This window comes from Capsicum annuum, chromosome 3, assembly GCF_002878395.1.
Source record: "Capsicum annuum cultivar UCD-10X-F1 chromosome 3, UCD10Xv1.1, whole genome shotgun sequence".
NCBI classification, from domain to species: domain Eukaryota; kingdom Viridiplantae; phylum Streptophyta; class Magnoliopsida; order Solanales; family Solanaceae; genus Capsicum; species Capsicum annuum.
Window position 1 is genome coordinate 58144678 of NC_061113.1, and position 16244 is coordinate 58160921.

Consider the following 16244-nt stretch of genomic DNA (forward strand, 5'->3'; position numbering starts at 1 on the left):
CAAAACTACCAACAAACTCCAATAATTTTTATGCTCCAATTTGAAATCAATTGCTCCCAAAATTTAAACCCACTTGCATATTCTTCAAACCATGAAGACCACCTTGAACTCCAAAATTGACCCTAGAAAAATTTAAGTCTATTTGCCTTCAAATTTTAGATTTGAGCTCGAAATGACTAGGAAATTAAACTTCAATACAATTGAACCTCCAATTTTGCCCCAGTCAACAAACCCACTTCACCTTTTTCAAGATTTTTCAAGCTCAACAATGGTGAAATTTTCAAATAACTCCAAATTAGACCAGATCTCAAATTTAAACTTCAACAATACTAGAGAATACTAATCTAGAACTAGAAACTCTAACAAAGACATGAATCACATATTTTTTTTTGGAATTTTTGATACAACTTTTTTAGCATAATTTTCAAATTTATGAACCTAGGATTAAGAATCATTGGAAAAACTCTTTAGCTTAATCTCCAATACCAAGATGATAATGATCCTAGTTAGAAGCTAATATAAAAAAACTAGGAATTGAAATAATGATAAGGATATGTGGAATTATCAAAATTTAAATAGATTTATGAGCAGCAAAGGACTTTATATCTTCATCTCTCGATTGAATCTAATCAAACAATAAGACTTTTGAATTTCCATAGATGAGAAAACCAAATTGAATCCCTAAATAGGGAAACTCAATGATTGATTAAGCTATAACAAGTTAATACAAGCAATTTAGAGAATCCCCCCAAAACACTCAATTACATTTATCAACTACTTGATCAAACTAAAGCTAGGCTTCACCTAGAAACTGCAAGATTAAATCTCTCAATTCATATATTCATCTCTCCTATCTCCACCCTACCACTAGGTTGTATCTCTAGTGGATCATTCCGTTTAAAGGTATTTGGGCTCAGGGGCCCTATCATAAGTAAAATAAGTCCAATACTAAATTGTTTCCTAAAGTGACCCAATCCAAATAAAAAAAAAAATAAGAGCCATTGTATGAGCTATTAGAATTGGGAAACAAAATATCAAAAGATATTTCATCTGCCCCATTCTACCTCTGATGAACTTGAGCCTAGGTAGTTGTCATAATCATCTGTAATACTGCTCCTAGAGTAATTTCCTCATAGATTTCATATCTTCTGTGGTATACCTTGTTCCAACATCTAAGATAAGTATTTCTCTTCCATTTATTGATTGAAGCTTTTAATTGTGGCATTGATTTCCCTTTCTTTAAGTTGATTAATCCTTAGATTTAGGTACACAAACCACCACTTTTAAAAGATAATTAGTCTACTTGAGCTTCTTATTATCTAAATCTTCTTCTTCTAGATCAATTGATCCTATATGCTTGAAATGACTGGAAATCTCCGCCTCTTCTCCATTTATCCAAGGTATGAAACTTTTATGGATAGTAAACTCATCCCTCTAATTCTCCCCTCAATCGAGAGATTAAATCTCAATTGAGATTGATATCACCTCCAGATGTGGAAAAATAAAATTAAAAGCAATAAGATTATCATTAATAAATAATGATTCATTTGTAGGAGGTTTATTGACTGCAAAAGCACAGAGAAAGCATGACTATTTCAAACCCTTCCAAAGTCTTAGTTTTTAACTGAAGACACCTTAACTCTCATAGGTGTGGATACTAAACCAATAGAAATGCTTCTGACTTTAGGAGTAGGTTGAAACATGTGTGTTTGACTATACTTTTGCGACTTATGATCCTTTCTTTACTTGTACTGATTACTTTTTGTCATAATTATCATGTATTATTCCTTACATTTCTTCTATATATATTGTCCCTTTTCTATCTAAATTTAGGATTTGTCTGTGCAAACTAGGGATATGTTGAATAGTGAAATTACCCACAAAAACAAAAACAATGTTAGCAAAAACAACAAGAATAATATTTCCTTCCCAGAGGAAATGTTGTAATTTTACTAATAAATTCCTTCTTATCCTACTAATGTGGTTAATCTCCATCACAATACACCAAGAAGGCTTCCAGATGCCCTTAAAAATCTATACCATAGTCATTGAGTCAAATTCAATAATAATATGATTCGACCCTTTCTCCTGATAGTACAATAATCCTTCTCTGATTGCCCTAGCTCAGCCACTAAGTTAATAGAATAATGTAATTTGAAATCTTTAGCCATCATAAACTGTCCCTGAGAATCTCTTAAGCAAAAAGAAGTAGAACTTGGCCCAGGGTTGCCTTTAGAGGCATTATCAGTGTTGTATTTGACCCAGTTTCCCAAAGGAGTCATCCATCCCAATATTTTAAAGTTTTACTCAGTTCTATATACATCCAAAGCAAATACTATTTCAGGCCAAATATTACTAGTCTAGTCAGACATGAATCTAAACTTCATAAATTTACTTAAGATAGCATTCACTTCTCTGATAATTTGTAAAGTTGAGTCAGATCTACCATGTAATATGGTGTTTAATATTTTCCATCAAAAATATATTATAACCAAAGAAACTACTTGGAAAACTATTTTACACCTAGGACTCTCATCAGATTCCTACACTTTCTAATATTCTGCTTCAGAAATTTTCCTATAGTCAGGCCTGCAGCTATGACGTAATAGTTCCATACCTTCTCTACAATTTTTCCCTTAGAAAAAATGCTCAACAGTGACCCTCTTTTAGTTCACGTAACAATCATAATCAAATAACATATTTAAGTTCCATGTGTTTAAATTATGTGCTACAATAACTTACCCTTACCAAACTCTCCAAGCAAGAAAGAGATTTTGAAAGGTATCCCCTTGCACCATATTTGCAAAAAATCCTCCTTAATATCTTCTTGTGCCTCATTAATACCCATTACCTTCAACACTGAATAAACCAGTGATAGATTTTATCTACCATGGATGGTCATTATCTTCTGTCTTTTGGGTATTGCCCATCTTGTCTCTAATTTGATTCACAACAAAATCAAGAAGCAAGTCAGCCATTTTATTCCATTCCCATTGATCTTCTAGTAAGAACTCACTTATATCTTGTATATTATGAAAAGTTTGAACTTCTATATGTTGAAGAAATAAAGGACCCAGATTTTTCTAGTTGTCATACCATATGTTTGATGTGCCTCCCTTAAGTTCTCACCATATAAATTACTCAACTTTTTCTCTTTTCTCCAGTATGTTCTTCTATACTTGTGAACCCCTACTATATTCAACAAGGGATGGCATCTATTTTTTCCAATACTTATTAATAAGACCATAAATTGTTTTGAGTCCTAAATCTCCACCATAGCTTAGAATATAAGGCCTTGTATACATCAAACATAGATCTAAATCCTAATCTCTTTTTGGTTTAGGTAGACATACCTTATTCCAAGCAACCCAGTATATGCTTCTACCTTATTCCTTTTTGCTCCAAAAAATTACCAAATGTCCTGTGCAAATATTTGATAACATAAATAGCAGGGACAATGGTTGATAGTACATAAACAGGGACACTTTGTAGCACACTTGATACTACAACCCAGGTTCCTATTTGGATCATGACTCTGACACTACCAGTTATAAGGTGAGGTCACGAGTCGTAGGGTGTGACTCGTGACCAAGCCAATAGAGGAGGTTCTGGGTACTACCGAGACTATGAGTCGTGGTGAGGACTTATGATTGGTTATCACAAGTCGTTACAAGAACCGTAGTGCCTGTGAGTTATATTTTCTACATGATCTCATTAAGGGCATTGTGGTCTTCTCTTTCCATCCCATTAATTTCTATGACTTAAAACCTTTCCCTTAGCCCTATTTCCTCCAATTAACATAACATAAAAACTCTTATCTCTCTCAAATTTCCCAAGCAATAACAATTATAATTTTTAAGAGAATTGGTTATCTATGCTTTAAATTGGGGTTTTCTCTTTGAATTTCTTAGTGTCTTCAGGTATGTATCTCTTTCCTAACTTGGCTTTATATAAAAGCATGTGTTAATTCATGGGTTATATGGATTTATTTGTTGGGGTTGAATGATGGGTTGAGGTTTTTGTATGATTACTACTTGGTTGGTTTTTCCATGGTTTTGGACTTATTTTTCATGCTTTATCTCATGGTCTTTGAACTAAAATTAAGCATGGGAATGTTGAATGGAAAGGGGGTCATGGATTCCCCCAAATTTTATGGAATTTAGTTGGGAATTGGTATTAATCTCAATCCTCTTGCATAATTGGTTTTGAAATATGGACAATTACATGATTTTACTTATTGTTCTTAGCTATCGCATTGCATTAATGGATAAATAGATAAAAATAGTTTTGAAAAGATCCTCAATGGCTATGGTGTGGTCTTAAATTGGAACTTGGGGTCGTGGATTCCCCTAAGTTGATGGATAATTGGAATTGCATAATTCTATAAGCTTTAAAGACTAATCAATTATTATGACGATACCAACAGTAAATGCCTAAATGGATAACTACTTTTTTAAATGGATAGGTTATGTGCAAATGTTTAAATTAGGCTTAAAGGGGGTTGTGTAGATCGTCGTGGAAGGTGGAGGTCCCGAGGGGACCAACACTAAAAACCACATTTTTTGGCATAGGTGTCTTTATAACTGTGTGCATAGTTCACACTTTATACATATTTCGGGATAACTGGTGTCATAGATTCCCTGTCCTTTCTTTGTATTTTTCCTAGTTCCTGCAGCTAACATGAACTGGGACCTTTCAGCAGGGAGAGAAAAACCTATACAGCCCATAAGTATCCTTAAGACGATTTGAGCTACACACTCCAGTCTAATGGTTTTTAAATCTCATGCTTAAACCCTTTATCCTACCCCAGCATCTTATATATATTTATATACATGTATGTAAATATGTACTTTAAGATTGGTTTGTTTTGGAAAATGGCATTATTTCATCCCTTCCCTAAGTTACATGCTAGTTCTCAAGCTGCTAACCGTCCCCGGACGCTACATCATTTTATGATATAGGGTCTTAGGATTTTCTTTGGTTTCCTTATCTAGAGTTAGGTGGTTTTGGTTCGTTGGTTGGTCTACATTGAAATGGTGAGCCTCTATCTTTTGGAACGCCGGACATTCACTTCTTTCTTTTATGAGAATAGAAATCCCATTATTTTTTTATATTTTGGATTTCCTTTTTGTCCATGGTCGGGGGAATGTCTCAAACTAACTTGGTATTTCAATTTTTAGGCTTTTGTGGATGAAGTGTGGGTGGTCACTATTTATCCACACTTAGTTCCATCAGTTACATTAACTATTTTATCTTTATCTTCAGGATGTCTTCCATTGTTCATTTGGATTTTGTGTTCTGGTTGGTTAGGCTAAGGGGATAGTCTTTGGTCCTCGACGAGCTTGAGATACCTTTCACGACTAGGCCCGGGGTTGGGTTGTGACAACTTACTTATGTATTTTTTATTGTAGAATCATTTAAACTTTGTTAGAATTGAGAAATTTTAGTTGGTTTTTGGGGCAACTTTTGATACTTGTATTTGGTGGTATTTTTGTATGAAATGACAAATATTTTAGATTCTCTTTTGTCTTCAACACTCCTCTAGAATTCTAAATGTATGATTTATGTAGTTCATTGAGGATTTCGGCCATGGAAGGGGTGAAAGGTGTAGGTTCATATTCTACAATGATATTTGGTGAGTTAGGGGTGAATTCGAGTGTTCTACACTCCCATTTTGTGAAAAAAGGTATATACCAACTTCCCTAAGCTTGGTCTACCCTTTATTCTAAGAAATACAAAGAATAGTCATAATTTAAACCATGGGATGGGAGCTCTAATGGTTGAATATGACAAACTACTATAACGTTAACTTTTCCACCACAATGGTATCACTATAATGGCTAGTTACCATCTTGGCAGTAATGCTACTACAGTTATTTAAACACTATTGCGGTACCTAGAAGTAGCTTCCTAGGTTTTTATTTTCTCATAAGTTTTCCAAATATCTTCCCCCTATAGTACCCAATAAGGTTTCTAAATTAGTTTTGTGGTGTTTACAGGATCATCATGGCCCAACAACAACCATGTTACCAAAGGTTTCTTGGCTCTATCAACCATACCCTATATGAAGAGGGGCAGTCGTAACACCACAAAAATCCAAGATATTATAAAAATTGTGCTTTATGTAAATGAAGAACCAAGCTTCACATTTTGGTAGAATAATAAGTGATATAGACAAGTATTAAGGCCTCAAGTAACTCCTTGCTCGCAACCAAGTTAAAACCTTCCAAACAGATTGTTTTCTTGTGAAGAATCTGGCTATAGTCAACTTCAAATGACCCTAACTTCTTGATTTTAAAGTATTTTTGAGCTCATGACCCAACAAATGATAGATATTTGAATTATTTTTCCAATGTATTTAGTTTTGCTGAATTACTGGAGCACTGTCAAAGCTGTCAGTGACAATGATAAGACACGATGAGTCATAGTGAGATGCTACGAGTTATTTTCAGAACCTATGAGTCATAGGATGACTCATGGTCACGAAATTGGGAAGCCAAAATCAAGTCTCAAATGATGACACACACCATGACCTGTCCCAAGACCTATAGATTCATCATGAGGGTCATTAGCAGTATTTCCAGAAACTTTTGAAGCACTTTTAAAAGGGTTATTTGGTCTTTTCCCACTTTTTTAATGCCAGGACTATGTCATTTAATCTATCCTAAGGATGAAATGTATGACTAAAATGCCAAAAATTCCCATTAACTCATAATTTAGTCAATGCATAGAGAAAAAATAGAGAAAGAGGGTATTTTCTTCTCCTAAGGCAAAATTAGGGTTCTTCAACTTCAAACTCCAAATTCAAAGGTTCCATCAAGGTTGTAATCTCCAGGTTTGTGGTATTTCATCAATGGGTATCCTTTTACCCACTGAATCTCAAAATACATTCAGATCTTGAGTTAATTCATGATCTCAAAATTAAGTGTCAATACAACAATAATTCTTCTTGTACTTCAGTTCCCATAACTAGTAAGCAATAAATACATATTTCCCCATGAAATTCTGCACATTGATAGTATCATGTCCATGAACCCTAAGTATAATGATAATTCCATGATTTTGGGCTTGTACTATGTAAGTTCATATTTTATTCATATCATAAATGCCCTCATAAATAGTTGCATTCTTCAGAGATAGCGGGTTAGGAACACTCGATGACCTAAGATCCCATTCATTGTAAATTAAAGACTCATTACTTCATGTTTAGATGTTTTAAGATACTCTTAGATAGAGGATCTGTTAGTCAGTCTTAGTTTATCCCTTCTTTTAGTGTTATTGATCGATCGAGTGTTTTCAGATAAAGTGTATTCTAAACTGTATTTTCACATAAATTCACCTTATTAGACTATTATTAGTTCCATGAGCCAAAATTCAAGGTTCAAGACCATAAATCTTAATTCTCATAGGTTTTCTTGATGCATTTACTCTTGCCATCTGATGTCTCCCATAAACTTATAGGTCACAATATTCAGAAATATATGATTTGTATAAATATGCGTTTTCATACCATAATCAAGAGCTTCATCTTATAATAGTGTGATCTATGACATATATGACATTTAGTTATGCCATCAATTCTCTTGAACACCTTTTGTCTAAAGTAAGTTCCCAATTTTTATGGTATTTGAAAAACCATTAATAATTGTGGATAAAGTTTCTCATAAAATAGAGGTCACTAGTAGTATCGCAAGCAATCAGGCATACAATCAATGATGATGGATAGGCTGACATCTATATATGTCATGTCAGATAACATCTAACTATGTCATCTTATTGAGCTATCACTTATGTTAAGCTTGGAGCAGTACTTAGCACCGGGTGGATGAGGGGATGGAGGCTCACCTACCTGCTAGGTTGAGACCTTTATTAGAAGTCCCTAAGTCATAGAACTATATGCTTCTTATCTTTATTTATACCACATCGGATCAGCTAAACTCAGCCTTTATACCCTAGTAGGGTATATTGGGACTTTTGTGATATGGATTATACTTTGAACTCCATTTTTAGCTCACATGGTTATATTTCGGTAAATAATGTCTTTCATCGTCTTACACTTCAATATTTGTATGACCCTCAACTCATTCTGGTTGACAGTATCTTAGTCATATCAAAATATTCAAGCAGTAGGTATTTATAATTATTTAGATTGATATGTACATCTTTGTGTTCCCCAGTATTACTTTTGATTTTAATATGCCATCATAACCACATTATTTTGTACATCCCTTTAGGGCATCATAATGTCCTTGTATTCATATTACTTAACATTTTATTACTATTATTATTATTATTATGTTACATGTTCACTATACTTAGTTGTTCCTTTAGTTTATGATCCTCACTCCATGTTCATTTTATTTCCTCATGTTCAACATATATAGTGTAGTGCATATATCACATGCTCAATACATTTAACGTACTGACTATATCTTTCTTTTGCTCTATATTATCTTAGAATATAGGTTCTGATGATCAACCTCTGACTCATGCATAGTCCGATCTCCTACAACATCAACAATTCTACTTTGGTGAGTCTTCATCATTCAAGGACTCGTTTATTAGTATTTTTATACCCCTTTCATTTTTTGAATAATTAGAGATAGCTTGGGGTTTGTCCCAGCAATTGATCTTAGTAAAGGCTTTTAGAAATATAATTAAATTTTTATTTTTGTGGTTTTAAACTCATATATTTTTGTTAATTTTAGAATATTATTTCTTTATTTATTTCAAATTCCTCACAGTGTTTATGTCAGTTATTTTCAGTATTTTTAGTGGCCTGCCAGGCTATTGGTTAGCTTGTGGTCATTTAAGGTTCTAAGCAATGTGTTACATGTAGGGGGTTGTCTAAGGTCGTGAAAAACTTGTATCAAAGTATCAGGTTCAAACTGTCCTAGGGTGCATGAAAGCCGCATTACGTAGAATCTTGTTAATGGGTGTGAAGTGTGCCATATTCATGAATAAGAGTCTATGAAATATTTTTGGAAAGTTTCACTTATTTCAGGATCATATCATAGTAAACTCTATCTATTCTCCTAACTTGTGCCGTACATGTTTTAGAATATGTTTCCTTAAGAAGATACCACTCAGAAAAGTCATCAAAATGGTAATTCTTCCACACCAGTCAATTAGCCTTCAAGTGCTAATGTTTCTAATGCAGAATTTTGTGAAGCCATCCAATTATTAGCTCTAGATATGACCTCAATTGAATCAGTAGGTAGTAGTCCCTTCAAATTATGATGGTAAAAAAAGAAAAAGAAAGAAAAAGAGGGTCATATCAGGGAATGATAACTCTAATTACTAAAAGATCACTAGTGGAACCAATCTATTTTTCCTTAAAGTTCATCAGGGTTGACCCTCTCATCATCTAGTACTTTATCTCTGGCCCATAGGCCTAATTATCATCAGAAGGGTGAGCATCTGGCTGTCATCCTCAAAAAATTATTGTAAGAGAAAAATTTCACCCCATTTGTAGAAAGTGTGGCAAATGACACGTAAGGGAATATATGGCAGGATATGAAGGTTGTTTTGGGTATGGCAAGATAGGCCAGAAGTTATGAGATTTTTTGGTAGCTTCGATAAAAGGTAGGAAATTTTGCTATCAGAATCATCCTACTTTTTCAACAACTCTTCTAGGTCTCCCAAATTAGAAGTGTAACCCTCCTAGCATACGTTGTTCTTAGCACTTAACTCAATCATATCAAGCCAGCCGAATCAAAAGAGTTCTCCTAAAATTGAGTCAGGTATGTTTCCAGATTTTCTTCTTCATGCATTTATAGAATCAGGCCTTTATTATCCCATAGTGGTGAAAAGTCATAATTTAGAATATAGTATTGACGGTGGAGATTAGTACTATGACAAACAATAAAAAGAGATAGATTTGGAAAGTAGCTCTATATAGACTTGGTAGGTTATTACAAGGGATAGGTGGAAAACCATGAAATAGCTTGCTTTGGCTACTAAAATAAATATGAAGGTTAAGACCTAGACTTGTAGACTTAGTGTGGTGACTTTGGTATAAGGAGTACATATTAAAGTATTGAACCAATTAAGTCATGGAGATTTAGGTAGTAGTGTTAGCAAGTTCTAGAACATAGCTAAGAGGTGGTAGAGACCCATTCTTATCCTAGCATAATCAGTATACTTATGTCATCACAACACTTTAGTGCTACCTTGATACATTTTGATGTGAGGAATTTATTCAGATGCATGTCTATTCTCAGTTCCTTGCATAAGGAGTAATATCTCACTAAAAAATCCAAATCATGCTCTAAGAACTCGTGATAACAGTCTAAGACCATAAAGGTCATGACTCAGGCACCCACAGTTTCCTAACACACTCAGGTTTGCATACTCATGATACATTCTAGTTAATTAGTGAAATCACAATATGTTAGGAATATTCTCAAGAAAAACTTCATAGACAAGCTTATTCATAATCGATTATACGCCTCAAACCTTGATTGGGTGTTAAGGGTTACCGGAGTCTCTTAGTCGCTATTCTACAGTATCCTTCTTTCTATAGTTCATCCTAGTAAAGCTCTTCCATGAATTTAAGTATACCTTGGATGTGAGGTTGATCACAAAATAAGTTGGAAGTTTAATGTCATTTTGCTAAAAGCGTATGTTCTTGTCATTCATTTTGACCCAAGATACTTTGGTTCATGTCATAAAAATTAAAGAGTAAAGATTCCTGATGATTAAATCGATATTGTTACCTTTTCTTATATACTTATATCAGTGGACTAGAATGTTCAAGACATGTTACAATTTCCCAGTCAGATGTATTGCTCAGATCATGCCCATACTTCTTTCCTCAATTACATCTAGAATTCTAACAAAGGGTATTGGAAGAAATAAAGTTCTTTACTCAATGAATGAAAAAAATTTCACATCAACATCTATTTGCCCAAGTTCCATGCATATGTTTCAATCGAAATACTTTAGTGAGTTTTAAATTATTAGTATGGATCAGTCCGAATAACCATTGGTTCAGTTCAAAGATCAGGTGAACAATACTAGTGATTTACTCTCTTTTCTTCTCATTTTAGTCTTCTAAATTTACACCTTTTCCTATTTATGCAATCTATTGTAACTCATTCCCTTTTCTCTCAACTTAGTAGTGTTCATTCGGGGATGAAAGATCTCAAGGGAGAGATATTGTAAAATACCAAAAATTCAAACTAAGATTAGAACCATTCTTCAAGTAATTAAAGAATCAAACTTTATGTTTTAGTAGTACGAGAAGTGATATCAGACAAGTATTAAAGCCTCAAGTAACTCGTAGCTTACATCTAAGTTCAAACCTTCCTTACCGATTGAGTTCTTATGAAGAATCTTGTTATACTCAACTTCAAATAATTATAAATCCTAGTTTCTAAAGTATTTTTTAGATCAAGACCAACCAAAAGAAACATATTTGAACTATATTTCCAAATCATTCAATTTTTCTGTAATTCAATATTGAAGTAAGAAATTATGGCTAAATTACTGAAGCACTGTCATAGCAATCAATAGCAATGTCTCAAATACGATGAGTTATCGAGAGACACTATGAGTCATCATCAGACCCTATGAGTCATAGGGGTACTCATGGCTAAGGCAGCGGGAAGCCAAAATCAAGTCCCAAATCATAACTCTGACCATGACTTATCTCCAAACTCAACAAGTCGTCATAAGGATCATCGACACGGATTCCAAAAATTTTCTATATTATTTTAAAAGGGTTATTTGGTATTTACCCACTCTTTTAATACAAAAACTACATCAATGACCTATCCTAAGGCTGAAATGTAAGACTAAAATGGCCTAAATTCCCTATTAACTTAAAATTCAATTAATACATAGAGAGAAAATAGGTAAAGATGGAATTTTCTTCTCCTAGAAAAAATTAGAGTTCTTCAACTTCAGACTCCAAATTTAAAGGTTTCTCCAAGGTTTTTATCTCCGGGTATATGGGATTTTATCAATGGGTATCCTTTTACCCACAGAGTCTTGAAAAATATTTAGTCCTCAGTTAATTCATGATCTCAAAATTAGGGTTGTCATTACAACCATGATTCCTCTTGTACATCAGTTCCCTACAACTAGTAAACTATAAATACATGTTTCTTCATGAAATTTAGCACATTGATAGTATCATGTTTATTAACCCTAAGTATAATGCTATTTCCATGATTTTTTGGCTTGTATTATGTAATTTCATATTTTATTCATATTATAAAGGCCTTCATGAATACTTGCATTCTTCAAAGATGGTGGTTTATTGACACCCGATGAACTAGGATCGTATGATTTGTTAATTAAACACTCATTTATTCATGTTAACATGTTTCAATATAATTTTAGATAGATGTTCTATTAATCAATTTTAGTTTATCCCTACTTTTAGTGCTGCTGACCGATAGAGTGTTTTCAGATAAAGTATATTCTAAATGGTGTTTTTAGATAAATTCACCCTATTAGACTATTATTAGTTCCATAAGTTAGAATTCAAGGCTTGGGTCTAGCCTTATTATTTCCTTCAAAAATCTTAATCCTCATAGGGTTCCTTTACGCATTTACTCCAATCATCTCATGTCTTTCATAGACTTATAAGTCATAGTATTCAAAATACATGATTCATATACATATGAGTTTTAAGATCATAATTAGGAGCTTCAGCTCATAACAAGATGATACATGACATGTATGACATCTGGTTATGCCGTCAATGCTCTTGAAACCTTTTATCAAAAGTAAGTTCCTAATTAGTATGGTATCTGAAAAACCATTAATGGTTATGGATTAGTTTTCTTATAAAATAGAATCCACTGGCAATTAGGAATGACATCCATTATTATGGATAGGTTGACATCCATATATGTTATCTCAGGTTGACATCTAAATATTCCATCTCATCAAGCTATCAATTATGTTTAGTTAGGGCTATTACTTAGCACTGAGTGGACTAGGGAATGAAGGCTCACCAGCCTGCTTGGCTGATACCTTTAGTAAAAGTCCTTAAGTCATAGAACCATATGTCACTGTAGGTTTATTGATACTATATCATATTAGCTTAGCCTTTATACCCTGGTAAGAAATATTGGGCCCTTTTCACAGCGATTATACACTAAACTCCATTTTATCTCACATGGTTATATATTGGTTATTAGTATCTCCCATATTCTTACAGTTTGGTATTTCGCATGATCCTCTGCTTTGTCTAGTTCATAGTATCTCAGTTCTAGAAAAATATTCATGCACTTAGTATTTTTTATTATCTAGATTGATTTATACATCTTAGTGTACCAAATATTACTTTTGATGTTAATATTCCATAATAAGAACATCAGTTTGTATATCTTTTTAGGTCTTTATAATATCCTTGTATTTATTTTACTTAGCAGTTTATTCTTATTATGTTACTAGTTTACTTTACTTGGTCGTTGCATCAATGTCCATTCCTCAATCCATGTTCAACAAATATAGTGTAGTGCATATCTCACATGCTCTGTACATTCCACATACTTTTCTTTGTGTTATATTATCTTATAAAATAGGTTCTGACATTCAGTCTGTGAACCCCACATAGTATGATCTCCTACTATATCAGCATTTGTACTTTGGTAAGTGATGTGCCATGGTTTCATGACACTTATGATACTTAAAATAGGAAAATTGTGCATGAACTTAGTATTCTTCTTAGATATGATGTGTTTTTATGTTGATTTTGCAGGAAAATAGAGTTAATGATCAAAGAACGAGAAAAAAAGAAGAAGATTTGCCAAAAAAACTACCCACAAGTCAACCTACGACTAATAGGTAGTACCTATGATTGGTAGGTAGCAACGTGGGTTAAAGTCAATAAGATAACATTTGTTCCTTATTTCCATGAGACTACTTACAAGGTGTAAGTACAAGTGAAGACCCATAGAATGCCTTGTCAGTAGGAGATGCTTCAAAGTTGTATATTCACTTTAATTTCCACGATCTAAGGCACAATTCCTGAGTTGTGCTTACGACTCAATCCACAAATCGTGAGTTGATGCCGACTCTGGTTTCCTACACTACTAATGATAGGCTTTCTTATGTATCTATAAATACCATTAATATGTTCTATTACTAGTTTACGCACTTTATACACTTTTGACATTATTTTGAGTTTTGAGATACATTATTGATCTTCGAATTATTGTTCTTGGCTTTCAGGGTTCACAATAAATTTTAGATTTCAGTTTTTCATTCTTATTCTTCATAAGTTCATCTTTATGTTTCCATCTATTGAATCTATATTTGTTGTTACAATCATGAGCAGTTAAACCCCATAACTAGGGTTGTGGGAACCCTGATTGAATAACATACCACTTTAGTGCTAAGTTATTCTTAATTGGTGTTGTTGTATGTATAGGGATTTCTTTTGTTTTTATTGCTTTCTTAATAGTTGCAAATGTTAGGAACTTGTCTGTATTCAATACTTGTTAGAGAGATGTAGATTAGGAAAACCAAATCATATAGTAATTTGAAGCTACCAACCTTTATCTAATTAACTTGAGACCAAGATGAGATAGTTAATCTAAGATCATAAAACAAGGTGTTAGTAATGCGACACTCTAAGATCTAGATAATATGAGTGAAATTTGCCCAAACCAAGGTCAACAAACAATTAGGTGATACATATCCTGTTATATTTTACTTGTAAGGCACTGAGATAGTCTGACAAACATGAGTAGTTTGTGGAGTTATGAAGTCATGGGGAACAAAACCCTAGTGATCATCTTACATTGATACAAACCTAATCTCCTAGCATTGTACTACTACTCTTATTTTCATAACCGACCCTCTTTTTTTACTTTCTAAAATTTCTAATTATATCAGCAACCTCATGATAGATTTCCAACCTATTCCTCTTTGGAAAGACCTCAACCTGGTTTGGTTCTATATTTGATAAACGACTGCTTTATACTTTCTTGGAGGTAAAATTTGGGTGACCACAAATTTTTGTGCCATTGTTGGGGAATATGGTTAAAGATTGATTGATTGAGTTTGTTGAAGTTCTTTGTTTTGTTTGATGAATTTTTTATTTTCTACTATTTCTAGGGCACGTGTCGGTATATGCCCAATACGCAAAGTCAAGGCAATCCCTGATTCTATTTGATCCTGAGCTTGAATGGACCTTACAATAGAATCCTAAGATAGAGAGAGTAGAAAAGTATAATCATGGACCCCAACACAAAGGGGTTCTTGAATGAACCATCAATATATAATCATCCACCTATGCGCGGGGTTCAAGAAACTATCGAGAAAACCACTTCCTAGTTAATAGCCAAAAAATGCTAGGCTGTCACTTGCGCAACGTGATGAAGAAAGGGTTAATCAAAAGGAGGAATATCATCAAGCAACACTCAACAAAGATAAAGTTAGATGGAACAGAGTTCAACTGCTAGTTCATCAATATTTTCCAATTTATGATGATCTAGATAAAGATCTTAGGTATGTTGAATTAATTGAGATAGGTGCTATCATTTCTCTAGAATTTCCCCAAGGAACAAAATATGATATTATGAGTGCAATGATCCAGTTGTTGAACTTGAAAGGAGTATTTGTTGGTTTGTAAAGTGAGTCAGAAAGCTATATGACCAAGGTCGTTCCCATTCTCTCTTACATGAAAAGTGACTTTGTGGTTAGGAGAGTTTTCTCATGGGTCTATCACCACTTGGACTGAGTTGAGAACATAATTTTTGGACTGACTTTTCTCGCCCACTAAAATATTATAGTTGAAGGATGAGATCTATAATTTCAGACAGTTGCATTCAAAGGCACTTTATGAGATATGGTTAAGGTTCAAAGAAGAAATTGATAACTGTCCAAGCCACAGAATCATAGGGAGAAAATTGCTTGAGATAAATTATAGAGCCTTGAATACAAATACCAAGGCTATAATAGATACTATTATATGTAGAGATTTTATGATTCTTTGATGGGATAGAGCTTGATAGATCTTAGATCGGATTACTAAAACCAACTAAGGGTGGACTACTCAGGAGGAAGATAAATTAGTCAGTACTTATTTGATTGATGCTTCCAATAAGTCATGAGTATTACATGAGATAGTAGTTCAACAGGTAGCATAGATGAGGATTAATATTGGGTTTCTTACTAAGAAATTTGCCAACATTGGAACAAAAAAGTTGAATGCAGTGGTTTTATAATGTAAAGCTTCTAGAAATAAAGAGTTTGACCCTAAAGAAAAAGTAAAGTACTTG

General features: G+C 33.5%; 1 long non-coding RNA gene across 1 annotated transcript; it reads left to right on the plus strand.

Annotated features, from left to right (window-relative positions):
• Window positions 1-782: 782 nt before the first annotated feature.
• Window positions 783-14108, plus strand: LOC107866326. The gene is made up of 3 exons (XR_001672880.2): window positions 783-1400; window positions 8459-8531; window positions 13718-14108. It is a non-coding gene; the product is annotated as an uncharacterized LOC107866326 (long non-coding RNA).
• Window positions 14109-16244: the final 2136 nt, after the last annotated feature.